Here is a 15073-nt window from a genome sequence, read left to right on the forward strand (position 1 = left end):
CTAAACTTATTTTGATTTCCCAGGTTGACTCCTGCTGCCCGGCCCTGCAAAAGAGAAGGTCTAGTCTTCTGTTATCCCCAGAGATGACAGTCCTGAAAGGTCCTTATAGAATATATCCTGTTTCCCACTCAAAGAGTCATTCTAAGGATGTGGCTGAACGTCTCCTGTCTATCCCCATTCGGATGTTCTTTATTTACGAACTGTGTTTTGTCTATGGGTAGCTTCAGAATTGAAAACTTTTTTAGGTGTAAAGATTAGGATCATCCTTATGTGGAGACAGTAGACAATTGACTTGAAGGTATGATGCAAAGGGCAAAAGATATTTTCCCTCAGTCCCAAGCAAAACAAGCAAAAAGAAAAAAAATCTCTCTCCACATGCTTAGAATTTCAATATTAGGAGTTAATCTTGTGTTAAGTATGGCATCACTAAGATAGTTTTTAATCCTAAGAAGGGTAACACATCAAGTTATTAGCATCCTAAAATGAATGCATTCTGTACATTTTTTTTCAAATCAATACTTTCTGATGATAGGAGAAATAAGAAATAACATTGGAGTCCTGGGTACGTGGAGAACACACCCAGAGATTTAGTGGAAGGCCCAGAAAAAAGCTTCATTTTCTTTATAATTTGCTGAAAATCTCATGATTCATGTTTTTTAGTAGTCAGAAAGATGGAGATGCTAATTACTCATTTCTAAACCTAAAATGCTATGATTCATAAGAGCCCACATAATTGTTAAGATGGTCACAGTAGCTAGGAGTTGAAATGTAGCTGAGGAGCCTTCTGGTCCAATCCACACCTGAAAAAAAAAAAAAAAGAATTTCCTCTATACATAACATACAAGTATCCACCCAGCCTTTACTTTGAAGACTTCCAATGAGGAAGAGCCCACAACCTCCAGAAGTAACCCATTTCGCCTTTGAAATGCTCTCATTGTTTGAAAGTTTCCTCTTATGTTTTGATAAAATTTGCCTGTTTGCGATTTCTGCCTATTGCTTCTAGTTCTGCCTTTTGGGGTCAAGCAGACCAAATGTCATTCCTCATCAGTGTGACAATCCTGAAAATATTTAATGCCAGCAATTATGTTCCCCTTAACTCTGAATTTTACGTATTCTTTCCCATTTAATCTCTAAAACAAACCCGTGAGAAGTTTGTTGTTGTTTAGTCATTTTCAGTCATGTCTGACTCTGTCTTTTGGGGTTTTCTTGGCAAAGATACTGAAATGGTTTGCCATTTCCTTCACCTTCTCATTTTACAGATAAGGAAACTGGGGCAAACAAGGATTAAGTGACCTGCTCCAGGTCACACAGCTAGCAAGCTCCTGAGGCCAGATTTGAACTCAAGAAGATGAGGCTTCCTGACTCCAGGTCCAGCACTCTATCCACTACATTACCTAGCTGCCTCCTGTAAGAGGTAGGTAGTATCTATATCCACTTTACATGTGAAGAAATTAAGAGGTGACTTTCAGGATAGCATTTAGAGCTAAAAGGAACTTGGCTTATAGCCCAACTCCTTCATTTTGTGGATGAGGAAAGTGACTGCCAAAAAGATTAACTAACTTGCTCAGGGTGACACAGGTAGGAAGTGGTAAAGGTGGAATTTGAACTCAGGTCATTTAACTCCAAACCTAGTAGTACTGCCTTTGCCTGTGATCACACAGTTGGTGAGACCCCCTCCCCCTCAGTTCTTCAGAATCCAAACCTTCTACTCTTTCCATGACACCAAAAAGGACTAGGTTATAATTGTAGTAGAAATAATGGGTGTGGGGGAAGGAGGAGAGAAAGTGTTGGAAATGCCCAACTTTCATCTAAACATATCTATATATGTATCTATATATACACATATATCTATATCTATATCTATATACATGCAATTCTCCCAAGAGCATATTCTGTCCACATGATTTGATGGCATTTCTAATATGAATAATAACTTTTACATAGAGCCTACCATGTGCCAAGTACTATGCTAAAGACTTCATAAATATTATCTCATTTGATCTTCACAACTACCCTTCGAGATAAGTACTGTTGTTATTCCCATTTTATATTTCTAGGGCTGAGTCTTTTGTTCTGTCATATGTGTTGATTTTTTAAAGGGATCATTACTTATTTGGGCTTTTATTGCAAAATCCGCCAGTGGTTAAACATGCAAACATCATTGTACATCACTTTCCTGCAGCTTTACACTGAATCTTTAGTTTTTCCTGAATTCTCTTTCAAAGACTGTTCTAACTCCAACAGGGCAACTTGCACCATTTCAACATTGCCCCTTCCTGAGGGCCAGGGGGTGGCTTTTTAGATGCAAACACTTGGCCCTGTTCATCTCCATAAAGATAGATGCTTTAAGCCAGTAAAGTTTCAAAATAAGCAAATTTTCAAACAAAACAGTTTTCCTTTTGGTAGCTGAAAAGGAAACCACACATCCAGGAGGAATGGAGATCAAAGCAGACTCTGCAAATGATGCAGAAACACATAAAATAACAAACAAGTCTGGTGGGAAGAGGGGAGCTTTTGTAAAAGGATAGGTCTATTCATATTACACTGAAATTGAATGCAAGATTGCAAAGGAAGATACACGAGTTAGAAGTACAAAGCTATGGGGTTTTTTTCTCCTTTTTCATGAGTTGGGAGGGGGGTTTTCTACCTTTAATAGGTCAGGTTAGAGGAACTAAAGGAACAGACAAAAGATAAACTCTGCCTAGCTTCCCTTTTACAATATATTCTACTCCTGTCTTTCCTTAAATTAAATGAATAATTTCTATACTTTTATTGTGAAACTGAGGCTGAATTTCAGTGGTCTTTAAACTGCTGTGATTCTACTTGGCCTTGTCTTTTTTCACAGCTGGGTTATAATTAATGGGACTCGTAGGTGAGGTGGGAATTTAATTTACCTTTATTGGCATAATAAAAAATTAATACAGAGAGTGAACTTTTCTTTTTTTGAAAGTAGATTTGGGTATGGACTGTGAAATTGGATCATGCCTCCAATGCTCTGTCCTTCATGGCGGGTGGATGGCATTGGATGTCATGAAGGATTCACCAGCTTGAAATAATCTATCAGTGAGTGACATCTGTTTCATGAACATTTGAAATCCATAAGGGATCTTAGAGTACGCAAGTGTAGCAGAAATGAGCTGATGTTTAACACTGAGGCTGCGATGGATGATGGCACCAGGATGTCTCCAGCCAGCTGGTGGATTATGCCAACCCACCCTTCAAATTTGGAAACTGTGAGTGGCATACATTTTTTTTCTACTTCGCATAGCTACAAATGTGGGTGGTTGCCAACATGAAAGTGAAACTGAGTTTACTTAATAAAGTCACATAAATGCTTGAAGTTGACAAAGTTAAGCAGGAGAATATTGAGAATCAACTATCTCAAATCGGATCCCTCCTCTCTACTTACACCTCAATTAGTCTAGTTTTCAATCTCTTCATTGTTGACTTAAGTGACAGTTGATAGCCTATTTAAAATGTTCATTTAAACTATAATAAATAGTAAATATGTACATAGTAAGATGTGCGTTCAAAATATTTTAGACAATAAGGTACACAATCAAAACAGTTTAGAGATCACTGGAGTACGGTATAAAATTAAAAAAGCCAAGTATTTGAAGTTCTCCATAATCAATCTCCAGTCTACTTTTCCACCATCAAAATCATCATTATCACCACCACTACCATCAATTCCTCCCACGCACTCTGCATTTCAACCAAACTGGCAACTGACATTTTCTGATTTCATCTTTTCTCTTCTGTGTATTCGAGTATGCCCCATGCCTGAAATGTATTCCCTCCACAACTCTACCTGTTGAAATCTTCCTCTTGCTTCAAAGCCCAACTCACATGCTCCCTTTTCCGTGATGCTTTCTCTGATATCCAGTCCAAAAAAAATGATTTCTTCCTCTTTGAATTTTTCTAATAGCTATTTTTTCAGGGTTTCTCCCTTACCACATTATATATTGTACTCAACTTATTTGTGTACATATTATATCCCACCACCAGAATAATCCAAGCTGATTGTTAAGGTTTAAGAGCCAGATAACCGTGTTACTAATCAGCTTTCAGTCATGTTACTAATCAACTTCTAGACCAATTTTTAGTCATAACCTCAATGTAATTTAATCAAGAAATACATATTTAGGTATTTAATGTGCTAGACCTGCTTTTTACGTTCATTAGTTCTGTTATTTTCACTGACCACACCAATACTTTTCAGGTTGTAGAAGATCCAAAAAGAAGGCTAGAAAATATAACAAAAATTCTTGAAAATGAAAATATCTGATAATAAGAGATAAACCTAAATCTGGTGCCTACATTCAAAATGAGTATTTTTCAAATATGGCAGAAAAAGAGTGGTTGTGGTCATGATTCACATAATACATTTAGCTTTGTACTCATTTTTGTAAAAAAAAAATCCCCGATTTGGACATAATTAACTATCAGCTTTAAATATTTTAGTCACCCCTTGAGCTTCAAAAAGTACAGCAATTATGTGACTTATAAGATAAATTCTTTAACAAGAATATAAAGGAAAAGTTATTGCATTTTTCCTTGTCAGTAGGCAATTAAGTGTATGTTCATTTTAAAAGTGACAGTAATGCAAGAGATAGGGTATCACAGAATCAGTCTTTAGGACTCAGATTGACACATTTGGAGAGAATGCATCTTGTGGGATGGCCCTCATAGCATTTAGCAGGGTCCACATTACTGGAAGTTTTCAATCATGATGTTCAATCACAAGATTAATGACTGCTTGTCACATATTTTGGAGAGGGTATTCCTTTTCAGGCACAGATCTCCCTGGACAGCCTCTGAGGTCCCTTTTAACTCAGAGAGTCTGTGATTTTTTTCCCCTTGCAGCCAGGGGCTGTGTGGTTTTTCATTTACCACAAAGCTCAGTGTTTCATACATAGTAGGCAGTTAATATATGTTGTTGAGTGAGAACTGCAATATCAAAAACTTTCTGAGTGAGAAGAGCCTCAGTGGGCATTTAATATAGGGCTTTGTAAGGGAGGGTACGTGGCTCCTAAGGGGTCTGTGGATAGATTACAGTGGGGTTTCTGAACCTGGATGGGGGAAAATTAAACTTATATTTTTCATTGGTCTTTAATTGAAGTTTGTCATCCTTCAGTTTCAGCAAAAATATAATGCTTAGAAAGAATCCATTGTTGTTGTGCATCCTTCATTTTTAAAGCGGATCAATGAGATCACTTGACTTGAGCCTCAGTTGGATTTAAATGAGGCAGTGTTGTACAAAGTCTTCAGTCTCACTCTCTCCTCCTGAGTCATTGAAGTCTAATGGCAGGACAGACGTCAAGGTGACTGGTGATGGTCTAGGAGGCAGTGGATGACCTTGATTTCTTGTATGTCTGACCAAGCTCTAAGCACTCCACAACACCCTGTGTGAGCTGCCATCATGGCCTTTGGAACAAATTGCTCTCATCCATCCATTCCCCAGGGAAAATTTTCACATGCTTGGGGTAGACATTCCCCTAACTCATCAACAGTTTTGAGGCCTGTTATTTAGCCCATCTGCTTATGTGGGGTGTTCAGGAAAGACTAGCACTTCTCATGTGAGGGCTGCTCATCCACCTTTGGTATCTGTCTTCACCCAGCTCCAAGAAGCTGTAGCATGGGCAGTAAACCATCTTGACAGGTGGGCTAAAAGAAAGAATCCATAGGCTTTACTCAAAGAAGTCTATGACACAAAAGAAGGTTAAGAATTTTTGCTTTAGTTTAATCCATCCCAGCAATAGCTAGCCAATAACAGCTAACATATATTTAGTCATTTCACGTTAACAAAGTACTTTACATGTGTTAACTTATTCGATCCTCACAACTCTGTGAGGCAGGTGCTATTATTATCTCCATTTTGCAGAGATGGAAACCAAAGCACGAAGTTAGTGATTTTCCTAGGATCACACAGGTAGTAAGTGGCTTGCTTCTCTGAAGTCTGGCAGGATCTTTAGTCAGGTCTTCCTGACTCCATGTCCTTCAACACACCCAAGATTTGGTTATCCAGCCTTTTTTTTCAAAGACCTCCAGGAAAGGGGAACCAACAGGACTCCTGGGGAAGCCCGTAACAGTTTAGGATAGCTCTGATGCTAAACTGAATTGAATTGAACTTTATTTAAACTATTCATTCACAATAGGGTTTTCATACTACACAAGACTTACCTGAAATAGCGAAGCAGATTTGGGAGAGTGGGGGTGGGAGTGTACCATCCCTGCAAACACCTCCGTGTTTCTTACCTCCACACTTGAAGAATCTGTGATTTCCCCACTGTGAGTACTTCTTTTATCAGCAAAGATCACAAACCCTCTGTTGCTTAGTGGATGATCCTTGAGAACTGTCATGGCTAAAAAAAAATGCATTACTCTAGGGTGGACCTGCTGATGAGTTTCTTCTAATTAGTGAAGGCTAGCCTTAAACAACATATACACAGTCTATTCCCAGAGAGGCCAACGCTAAATGTCTTTACTGCCAGGCTTGGACTTCATTGGCATGGCTTTTGAGAACCCAAAGTCACCTCTGCCCACTGATAAAACACCAGAAGAAGATCTTAGTGAAAGAGTATGGTAGTAGCAAAAGAAAAGCTGTCATAACGTCACCGAAAATCAAAGCGTCTATTCCAGTTCAACTCTGGTAATCATGTAAGTCTCTACACTCAGTGCTGCTAACATTTCTTCCTAGATCGTTTGTGTCTAATTAGGTAAAATGCAAATGTCCATCTTCAGGACCACGGGAGGCTGCATGGCCTCAGCTTCTCTATTCCTCCACAGAGTGATTTTTAAGGTCTCAGCAATGTCTAAACCTTCTGTGCCTTGAAAGCGTCCTGTAAATATTTACCAGGTTCTCCCAACTCAAAAATTACTCTTGACTTGTGTGATAACTTTTAACTCTCTCAGGTTATTCAGAGATCATTTAGTATCCTGTTACTTAAGCCTACAGAGGGGTTTTCAGACCAGGAGAATCAGTGAACTTCTGGAACATCTTCTGGAGTTTAGTTCCAGCTTCTATGAAATGTCCTCAGGGTGTGTGGGAGCCAGCTCTTATGCTGATTATTAAATTTGCAGTGTGAACATTAACACTTGATAAATCGACAAATGCTTCAAATCAGGGCTTGATTTGTTGTTTTGTGGATTGTTTGACCTTAAGAAAGTGATGGAAAAAAATGTCAGTTATATAGATTAAATTTAAAAATGTGCTGTTGTTAAACATTTACCAGCACACCTGGAATGCTCTCCTTTTAGCTCTCTGCTTACAAAAAGGAAACATAATTATCTAGTAATTACACATGCTTGTCTGTGGCTTTTTTGTAATTTACTGATAAAACATCAATGAGTGTATTGGAGTGAACTTACCATGTTTTACAATTATGTGGAGCAAAATTTATGTTCCTAAGAGGACGAACAAGTGTTTGATCTGAGTCCTTGGAATAAGTGGCAAACCCCTGAAAAGAACCATAGAGTATTGGCCCAGGACTGAACAAATCTGACTTAAGCCAGAAATAGTCTAGCACACAGATTGACTTCCTTTGTTGATTTTCCATTAGACATCTTTAACATCCTTTACTTCAAACACTAATTTTATAAGATACATTGATATTTTTGTCTTCAGTCATTAAAAAAAGATGAATCAATTTTAAAATGCACCTGTAATGCCTGGTCAAAAGTTCAGAATGCTGTTGAAATTATTGCATTTTCTTCAAGGTTGTGTTAGAACAACTGTTACTGGAATCACCGTATTGGGTCTTTTGATGTGTTTTGATCATACTCTGAATTTTTTGATCTCACACTACGTTTATAATTGCTGCCTGATTTAAGGTAATAGAAGAGAATTTATGCATGAACTTGGTTTGCTTTAGTAATAGGACTCATTTGACATCAATAGTCCTTAATTTTGTAGGAAAGATAAGAGTAATGGAAAACTAGTGTGGAGTAATGGATAGAGAATCAGACACCTTGGAGTTAGAGCTCAAGTCCCTGTCTCTGACTTACAATGGGCTTTGTGAGCAAGGGCAAACCACCTAACCTCTTAGCGTCCCCAAGCAACTCTTTAAAACCATAACTTGCTGAACATTTGCTGGTGTGCCTTGGTACGGGAATTATCAACAAAGGGAGCTTCCCACATTGAAAAAATTACCATTGCTGATTAATAAGGATAAAAATACGTAACATTCTCCTTTTAGGCAGGTGGTACAAGTATTTTACATATAACATTTTACACAGAAGATAACCGACTCAAGGAGGATGAATGACTTACCCAAAGTCATACAGCGAATAAGCAGTAAAGCTGTGTTTGGAACACAAGTATTTTGACTGTAAGGTCAGGGTTATGCTGTGAGCGCCATAGTTTTTATAGAATGTGGTTTTGGGACATGGATGAGTTGTTGGTGTTGCTTAATGGTACTCTTCTGGGCCGGAAGGGGAAGCCTGATTATCATGTTGTCCTATTTGTGAGTAGTATAGGATCAGAGATACTATTATGTAGTTCACTTGGTTTGTTTGCATGGTCATTAGTCTAAAGGAGTGAGGCGTAAGAGACAAAGAAAGGAAGAAAGAGAAAGAAAAGAAAAGAAGGAAGGAAAGAGGAGAGAAAGAAAAAGGAAAAAATGAATGAAAAAAAGAGATTGTTTTATATTTAACAAATACAATTTTGCAGGTTTCCTCTATTGATTCTCATGAGAGAATATTCTTCCCATTCTTCAAAACTTTTAACTTTTAGGAAGTCACTTCCTTTCTCAGCATACATATTAGTTGGTTCTAATTGTACTTCAAAGACTTGTAGATTCTCCCCCTCTGTGCCACTCTCTCTCTTTTCCTGCAGAGCTCTTCTGGGACTCAATAGGAGGCTGGAGTGGGGAAGAATGAGGGCTCTACCTTGATCCTTGGTTTGTGATTCTGTCAAGAGAGTGATAGGTGACTGAGGTGATAGTAACTGAAGCAGGAATGGACTAAAAGTGTTGCTGTTAACTTCCAGAGGAGGATACAAATACAGTTTGTGTGTGTGTGTGTGCGTGTGTGTGTGTGTGTGTTCATGCCAAGAAGAGGTTATTCAGAGTTAGCATAAAGCATGCATGTCAGAATCAGACCAATCCCATGAAAACTCAAGGAATATATTGTCTCTTTTTGAAACTTTGTGTCCTGGAAAGATAAGAGGGAAAAGAAATACTATTATACTGTTTTTCAATCCATATGTTTCTGTTTAGGTTCACTGTGCTTTATCTTATTATAAGTGCTGTTGAATTTCATTGTAGTTAGAACCCTAGTGTATATGGAGGTCCTCCCCAGGAACTCTGATCCTACCTCCCCTTCCCTTTCAAACCCCTTCCTGCTCCCCTCCTACCCTCCAATCTGTCAAAAAAAGAATAGATCATCCCTTCACCATTCACATCTCCCAGTGAAAGTTTGCCTCCTGCTGTCTAAAGGCACTCCCTTTGGTGTGAGCTAGCAAACTGACAGGCCAAGGCACTCTGCATATCAGTTTCCCTGACAAAGGACATCTTTCAGCAAAAGGGGTGTTTGTACAGGGGCAACTGTAAGACCCCTTGAAAATTACAGCACTGAGCAAACCCGCTCAGTTAACAAGGTAGATGCTCATTTGTTTTTAAATAAGTGTGGGGGGGAGGGGAGGTGGCTATATAATTCATTTGAAAATGCTTTATTTTTACCTTTTGTTTTTCAGGTTCTAAACCGTTTACTGAAACAATAAGAAGGGAAACAAGTGCTGACAGTTTTCCTGGGCTGTGATTTCAAACAGGCTGTTTCATTTAGGAATGGTGCTGTAGATGTGCTCTTGGCATTTTGAAAGTCTGAAGATCTTAGGGAGGGGGGTGATTCAAGTAGTTGTTTGTTCTAAGTGATATACCAAAGGAGAATGTGGTGAGTGGTGTTTGAAAGAACCTTTACATGTAAGATGTTTCAGCTTCAAATTTGCCCCTGTATATTTCGGAAATAAAGGCTCAAATGGCAGCAACTGGCAATAGGCTAGCTCTACCTTTGTTGTTGTGAATTCATTCTATTTGTGAGGTACTTATCAATCATACTAGATCACCCCAAATGTTCTAAGAGAGGAGCTCCCTCAGTATTGTCAATTATCTTTTACAGGATAGGAAACATGTCTACACTAAGGAGTGACTTTGCGGGCAGTCACTGGGTATCACTGGGTCATGTGAAGCATGTGAGAGAACAGAGCAGGTAATAGAAGTCAAGAAGAAACAGAGGGAGGATACTAAGGAGCAACAGCAGTTGTGAGTTCCCAGCTTTGTTTTAATGGTCAAAAACAGAGAGATTGGTGGAATCAAAGGAATAATTCAAGGTGGCTGTTCAAAAGGTCATCCAAAAAGTTATTAATACACAGAAGCAGAGGATGCAGGGCTAGCAAGGAATGAGTACAAATGCATAGCATCAACAATTACAAAAGGATCTTGATATTAAGGCAACTAGGTGTCCTAGCCTCAGATATGATTAATCTCCCTGTTCTGGGACTGGCATAATTCAAGGTAGTAAGTACAGTGAATCAGAACTGGAATTAGAATGCAACAATACATCATAGACCACATAATGCAATAAAAATAACTTTACTGATAATAAGATTTAAAAGGATACAATTCCTGATTAAATTCAGATAAAACACTACTTCTTCTGCCTCTGAGTGCCGCATGGTAATTGGTAATGCTGGTTCAGAAAGGCAAACCAACAAGGTAACGGGAACTATGCTATAACATAGGACACCAACTCTACATAGTCTGAGCCCTTTATCTCTCAGATTTCAAGAAAAGCAAGCAACTTTCCCACCCAATTAAAGCTCCAGCCCGGCATACATAAAAAGAATTCTGCTCCTATTATATCTTATCTTCCAAATATCTTCTAGGGAATCTTCTACCACTAAAAGAGTTTTTAAAATAAACCCAAACCTCTGAACACAAAAGTCATGTTGAAATAGGATTTTAAGTTAAATAACATCAGTATAAAAATTATACAAAATGTTGTTTTGAAGTATAATCCACAGTGGGGGTACTATCAGTGGTAATTTAAAGTAGGTCTCCTGATATGAAAACAAGCACAACCATCAGGAGTAGCACTAGAAACATCAAATCCTCCAATATGTTGTTCCCTCCTATCACAGGTTTGGATTATCTATCGCAAAAAGGTAAAGAGATCATATGCTTCCAGAACACAACTTATCATGTATCCCAGATGATATCAGGACTTACTCCATACCATCACTTACTCAGTGTTCTTCAGGCCACCAGTCAAAATCTCCTTTTCTTTGCAAGTCCCACAATGTGAATGATACCAAATTTTGGCCCCTATAGAGGCCTCTACTGAGGGATTAACCCCCTTTTTCTGTAGAGATTGGTCCCCATCTTCTTTATCCAAGGGCATAACACAAACCAATTGAAGCATCTCTTTTTTTACCGACAAATTTCCTTTGCCAAAATAGCAAAAAATCAAAGCATCTCCCAATAATTTTGTCCCTTGGTTCCTAAAGCCCTTTCAAGGAAGAATCAGCTAGGTGGTGCAGTGGATAGAGCACCAGTGCAGGAGTAAGGAGGACCTGAGTTCAGATCTTACCTCAGACACTTGGCACTCACTAGCTGTGTGACCTTGGGCAAGCCATTTAACCCCAATTGCCTCATCCTGGGTCATCTCCAGTCATTCTGATGAACATCTGGTCACTGGATTCAGGTGGCTCTGGAGGAGAAGTGAGGCTGGTAACCTGAACAGTTCTCCCTCACTCAAAACAAAGTCAAGTGCAAGTCACGTCATCATTTCTCTGATGGCATGGTCTTCTTTGGCAACAAAGGACAAACACACACATTCCTTTCAAGGAAAGAGTTGTTTGAACCATTCCAAGGGAAAAAAAAATCTGTCAATTGAGGGGAACTTGAAACATTTCCCTGGTTCTTCATTTTAGGTTCACTCTGATTTATCTTATTATAAGTGCTGCTGAATTTCATTGTAGTTAGAATCCTAGTATACATGGAGATCCTCCCCAGGAACTCTGATCCTATAGAATCTTTGGAGACAGTAGGTAGCTCATGACCAGTGCAACTCTGCACATAGGATGCAATAAGAGTTAGGAGAAGGGTTGATTTGGAGTATGTCTAAAAGTAATCTATCCTTTCTGAAAGTCTAATCTACAAAACTGTTGGATCAGAGAGCCCTCCTGCTTTTTTGGAGTAGTCCTCATTTATCAAAGACACAAGCTCTGGGAGTTGAGATGCTTAACTCCAATAATCAGGGCTATGATAATAAAGCTATTTTAAAGTTCATCCCAGCATTTAATATGACCAGCCTTTTGAGAGAAGATATGACAGTAAATGTGATGATGATAGGCCTAATCTCAAACTTTCCTAGTCTTAAAATTAATTCCTGGATCAGAAGTAGATGTACAGGTCATCCCATGAGGAAGAAGTATGTTTTCTGTGAAGTTTTGGTGGTAAGTTTCATGGTGACATATATAATTGGCACTACAATTCCATATCCTGAATACAGTTGATACTGTAGTGATGGCAAATCTCTTGCCCTGAATTAGAGGAAGGGGTCCAATATAATCAATTTCTTTATTACACGGTGGTCAAGAATCATGTAGGATTATACCATAATGATCCCTGAAAGGTCAGAATTCCGATTGTCATGAAGAGCAGAGTTGAGCAGTAGCTACCTCAATTAAAAGAATTATATAATCTTTTTTTTTTAATAATTAAATTTATTTATTTAACTTTTAACATTCATTTTCACAAAATTTTGGGTTACAAATTTTCTCCCCTTTTATCCCCTCCCCCCCCAAACACCAAGCATTCTAATTGCCCCTGTGACCAATCTGCTCTCTCTTCTATCATCTCTCTCTGCCCTTGTCTCCGTCTTCTCTTTTGTCCTGTAGGGCCAGATAGCTTTCTATACCCCTTTACCTGTATTTCTTATTTCCTAGTGGTAAGAACATTACAGTTGATCCTAACACTTTGAGTTCCAACTTCTTTACCTCCCTCCCTCTCCACCCCTTCCCTTTGGAGGGCAAGCAATTCAATATAGGCCAAATCTGTGTAGTTTTGCAAATGACTTCCATAATAGTTGTGTTGTATAGGACTAACTATATTTCCCTCCATCCTATCCTGTCCCCCATTACGTCTATTCTCTTTTGATCCTATCCCTCCCCATGAGTGTCGACCTCGAATTGCACTCTCCTCCCCATGCCCTCCCTTCTATCATCCCCCCCACCCTGCTTGTCCCCTTATCCCCCACTTTCCTGTATTGTGAGATAGGTTTTCCTACCAAAATGAGTGTGCATTTTATTCTTTCCTTTAGTGGAATGTGATGACAGTAGACTTCATGTTTTTCTCTCACCTCCCCTCTTTATCCCTCCACTAATGAGTCTTTTGCTTGCCTCTTTTATGAGAGATAATTTGCCCCATTCAATTTCTCCCTCTCTCCTCCCAATATATTTCTCTCTCACTGCTTGATTTCATTTTTTTTTTAAGATATGATCCCATCCTCTTCAATTCACTCTGTGCACTCTGTCTCTATGTATGTGTGCATGTGTGCATGTGTGTGTGTGTAATCCCACCCAGTACCCAGATACTGAAATGTTTCAAGAGTTACAAATATTGTCTTTCCATGTAGGAATGTAAACAGTTCAACTTTAGTAAGTCCCTTATGACTTCTCTTTGCTGCTCATCTTTTCATGGTTCTCTTCATTCTTGTGTTTGAAAGTCAAATTTTCTTTTCAGCTCTGGTCTTTTCATCAAGGATGCTTGAAAATCCTCTATTTCATTGAAAGACCATTTTTTTCCCCTGAAGTATTATACTCAGTTTTGCTGGGTAGGTGATTCTTGGTTTTAGTCCTAGTTCCTTTGACTTCTGGAATATCCTATTCCATGCCCTTCGATCCCTTAATGTAGAGGCTGCTAGATCTTGTGTTATCCTGATTGTATTTCCACAATACTTGGATTGTTTCTTTCTAGCTGCTTGCAATATTTTCCCCTTGACCTGGGAACTCTGGAATTTGGCCACAATGTTCCTAGGAGTTTCTCTTTTTGGATCTCTTTCATGTGGTGTTCTGTGGATTCCTTGAATATTTATTTTGCCCTCTGGTTCTAGTATCTCAGGGCACTTTTCCTTGATAATTTCATGAAAGATGATGTCTAGGCTCTTCTTTTGATCATGGCTTTCAGGTAGTCCCAAAATTTTTAAATTGTCTCTCCTGAATCTATTTTCCAGGTCAGTTGTTTTTCCAATGAGATATTTCACATTATCTTCCATTTTTCCATTCTTTTGGTTTTGTATTGTGATATCATGCTTTCTCACAAAGTCCTTAGCCTCCATCTGTGCCATTCTAGTTTTGAAAGAACTATTTTTTTCAGTGAGCCTTTGAATCTCCTTTTCCATTTGGCTAATTCTGCTTTTGAAAGCATTCTTCTCCTCATTGGCTTTTTGAACCTCTTTTGCCAATTGAGTTAGGCTAGTTTTCAAGGTGTTAATTTCTTCAACATTTTTTTGGGTCTCCTTTAGCGGGGTGCTGATCTGCTTTTCATGCTTTTCTTTCATCTCTCTCATTTCTCTTCCCAGTTTTTCCTCCACCTCTCTAACTTGATTTTCAAAATTCTTTTTGAACTCTTCCATGGCCTGAGCCCATTGGGTGGGCTGGGACACAGAAGCCTTGATTTCTGTGTCTTTGCCTGATGGTAAGCATTGTTCTTCCTCATCAGAAAGGAAGGGAGGAAATGCCTGTTCGCCAAGAAAGTAACCTTCTATGGTCTTATTTCTTTTCCCTTTTCTGGGCAATTTCCCAGCCAGTGACTTGACCTCTGAATATTCTCCTCACACCCACCTCGCCTCCTGATCCTCCCTGCCAGCGTTTGGGGTCTGAGATTCAAATGCTGCTTCCAGCCTTAGGGCTTTGGGCGGGGGCAGGGCTGCTATTCAGTATGGGATTGTGTTCAGGTGCTGAGGTCGGGGCAGGGCTGTCTCTCAGGCTCAGTTCCCTCAGGGGGTTTATGCACAGACCTTCCACAATGGATTCAGGCTCCCTCCCGCTTGGGGAGCCCCTGTCTGCAGCCGC

Source organism: Notamacropus eugenii, chromosome 1 (genome assembly GCF_028372415.1).
Source record: "Notamacropus eugenii isolate mMacEug1 chromosome 1, mMacEug1.pri_v2, whole genome shotgun sequence".
NCBI classification, from domain to species: Eukaryota; Metazoa; Chordata; class Mammalia; order Diprotodontia; family Macropodidae; genus Notamacropus; species Notamacropus eugenii.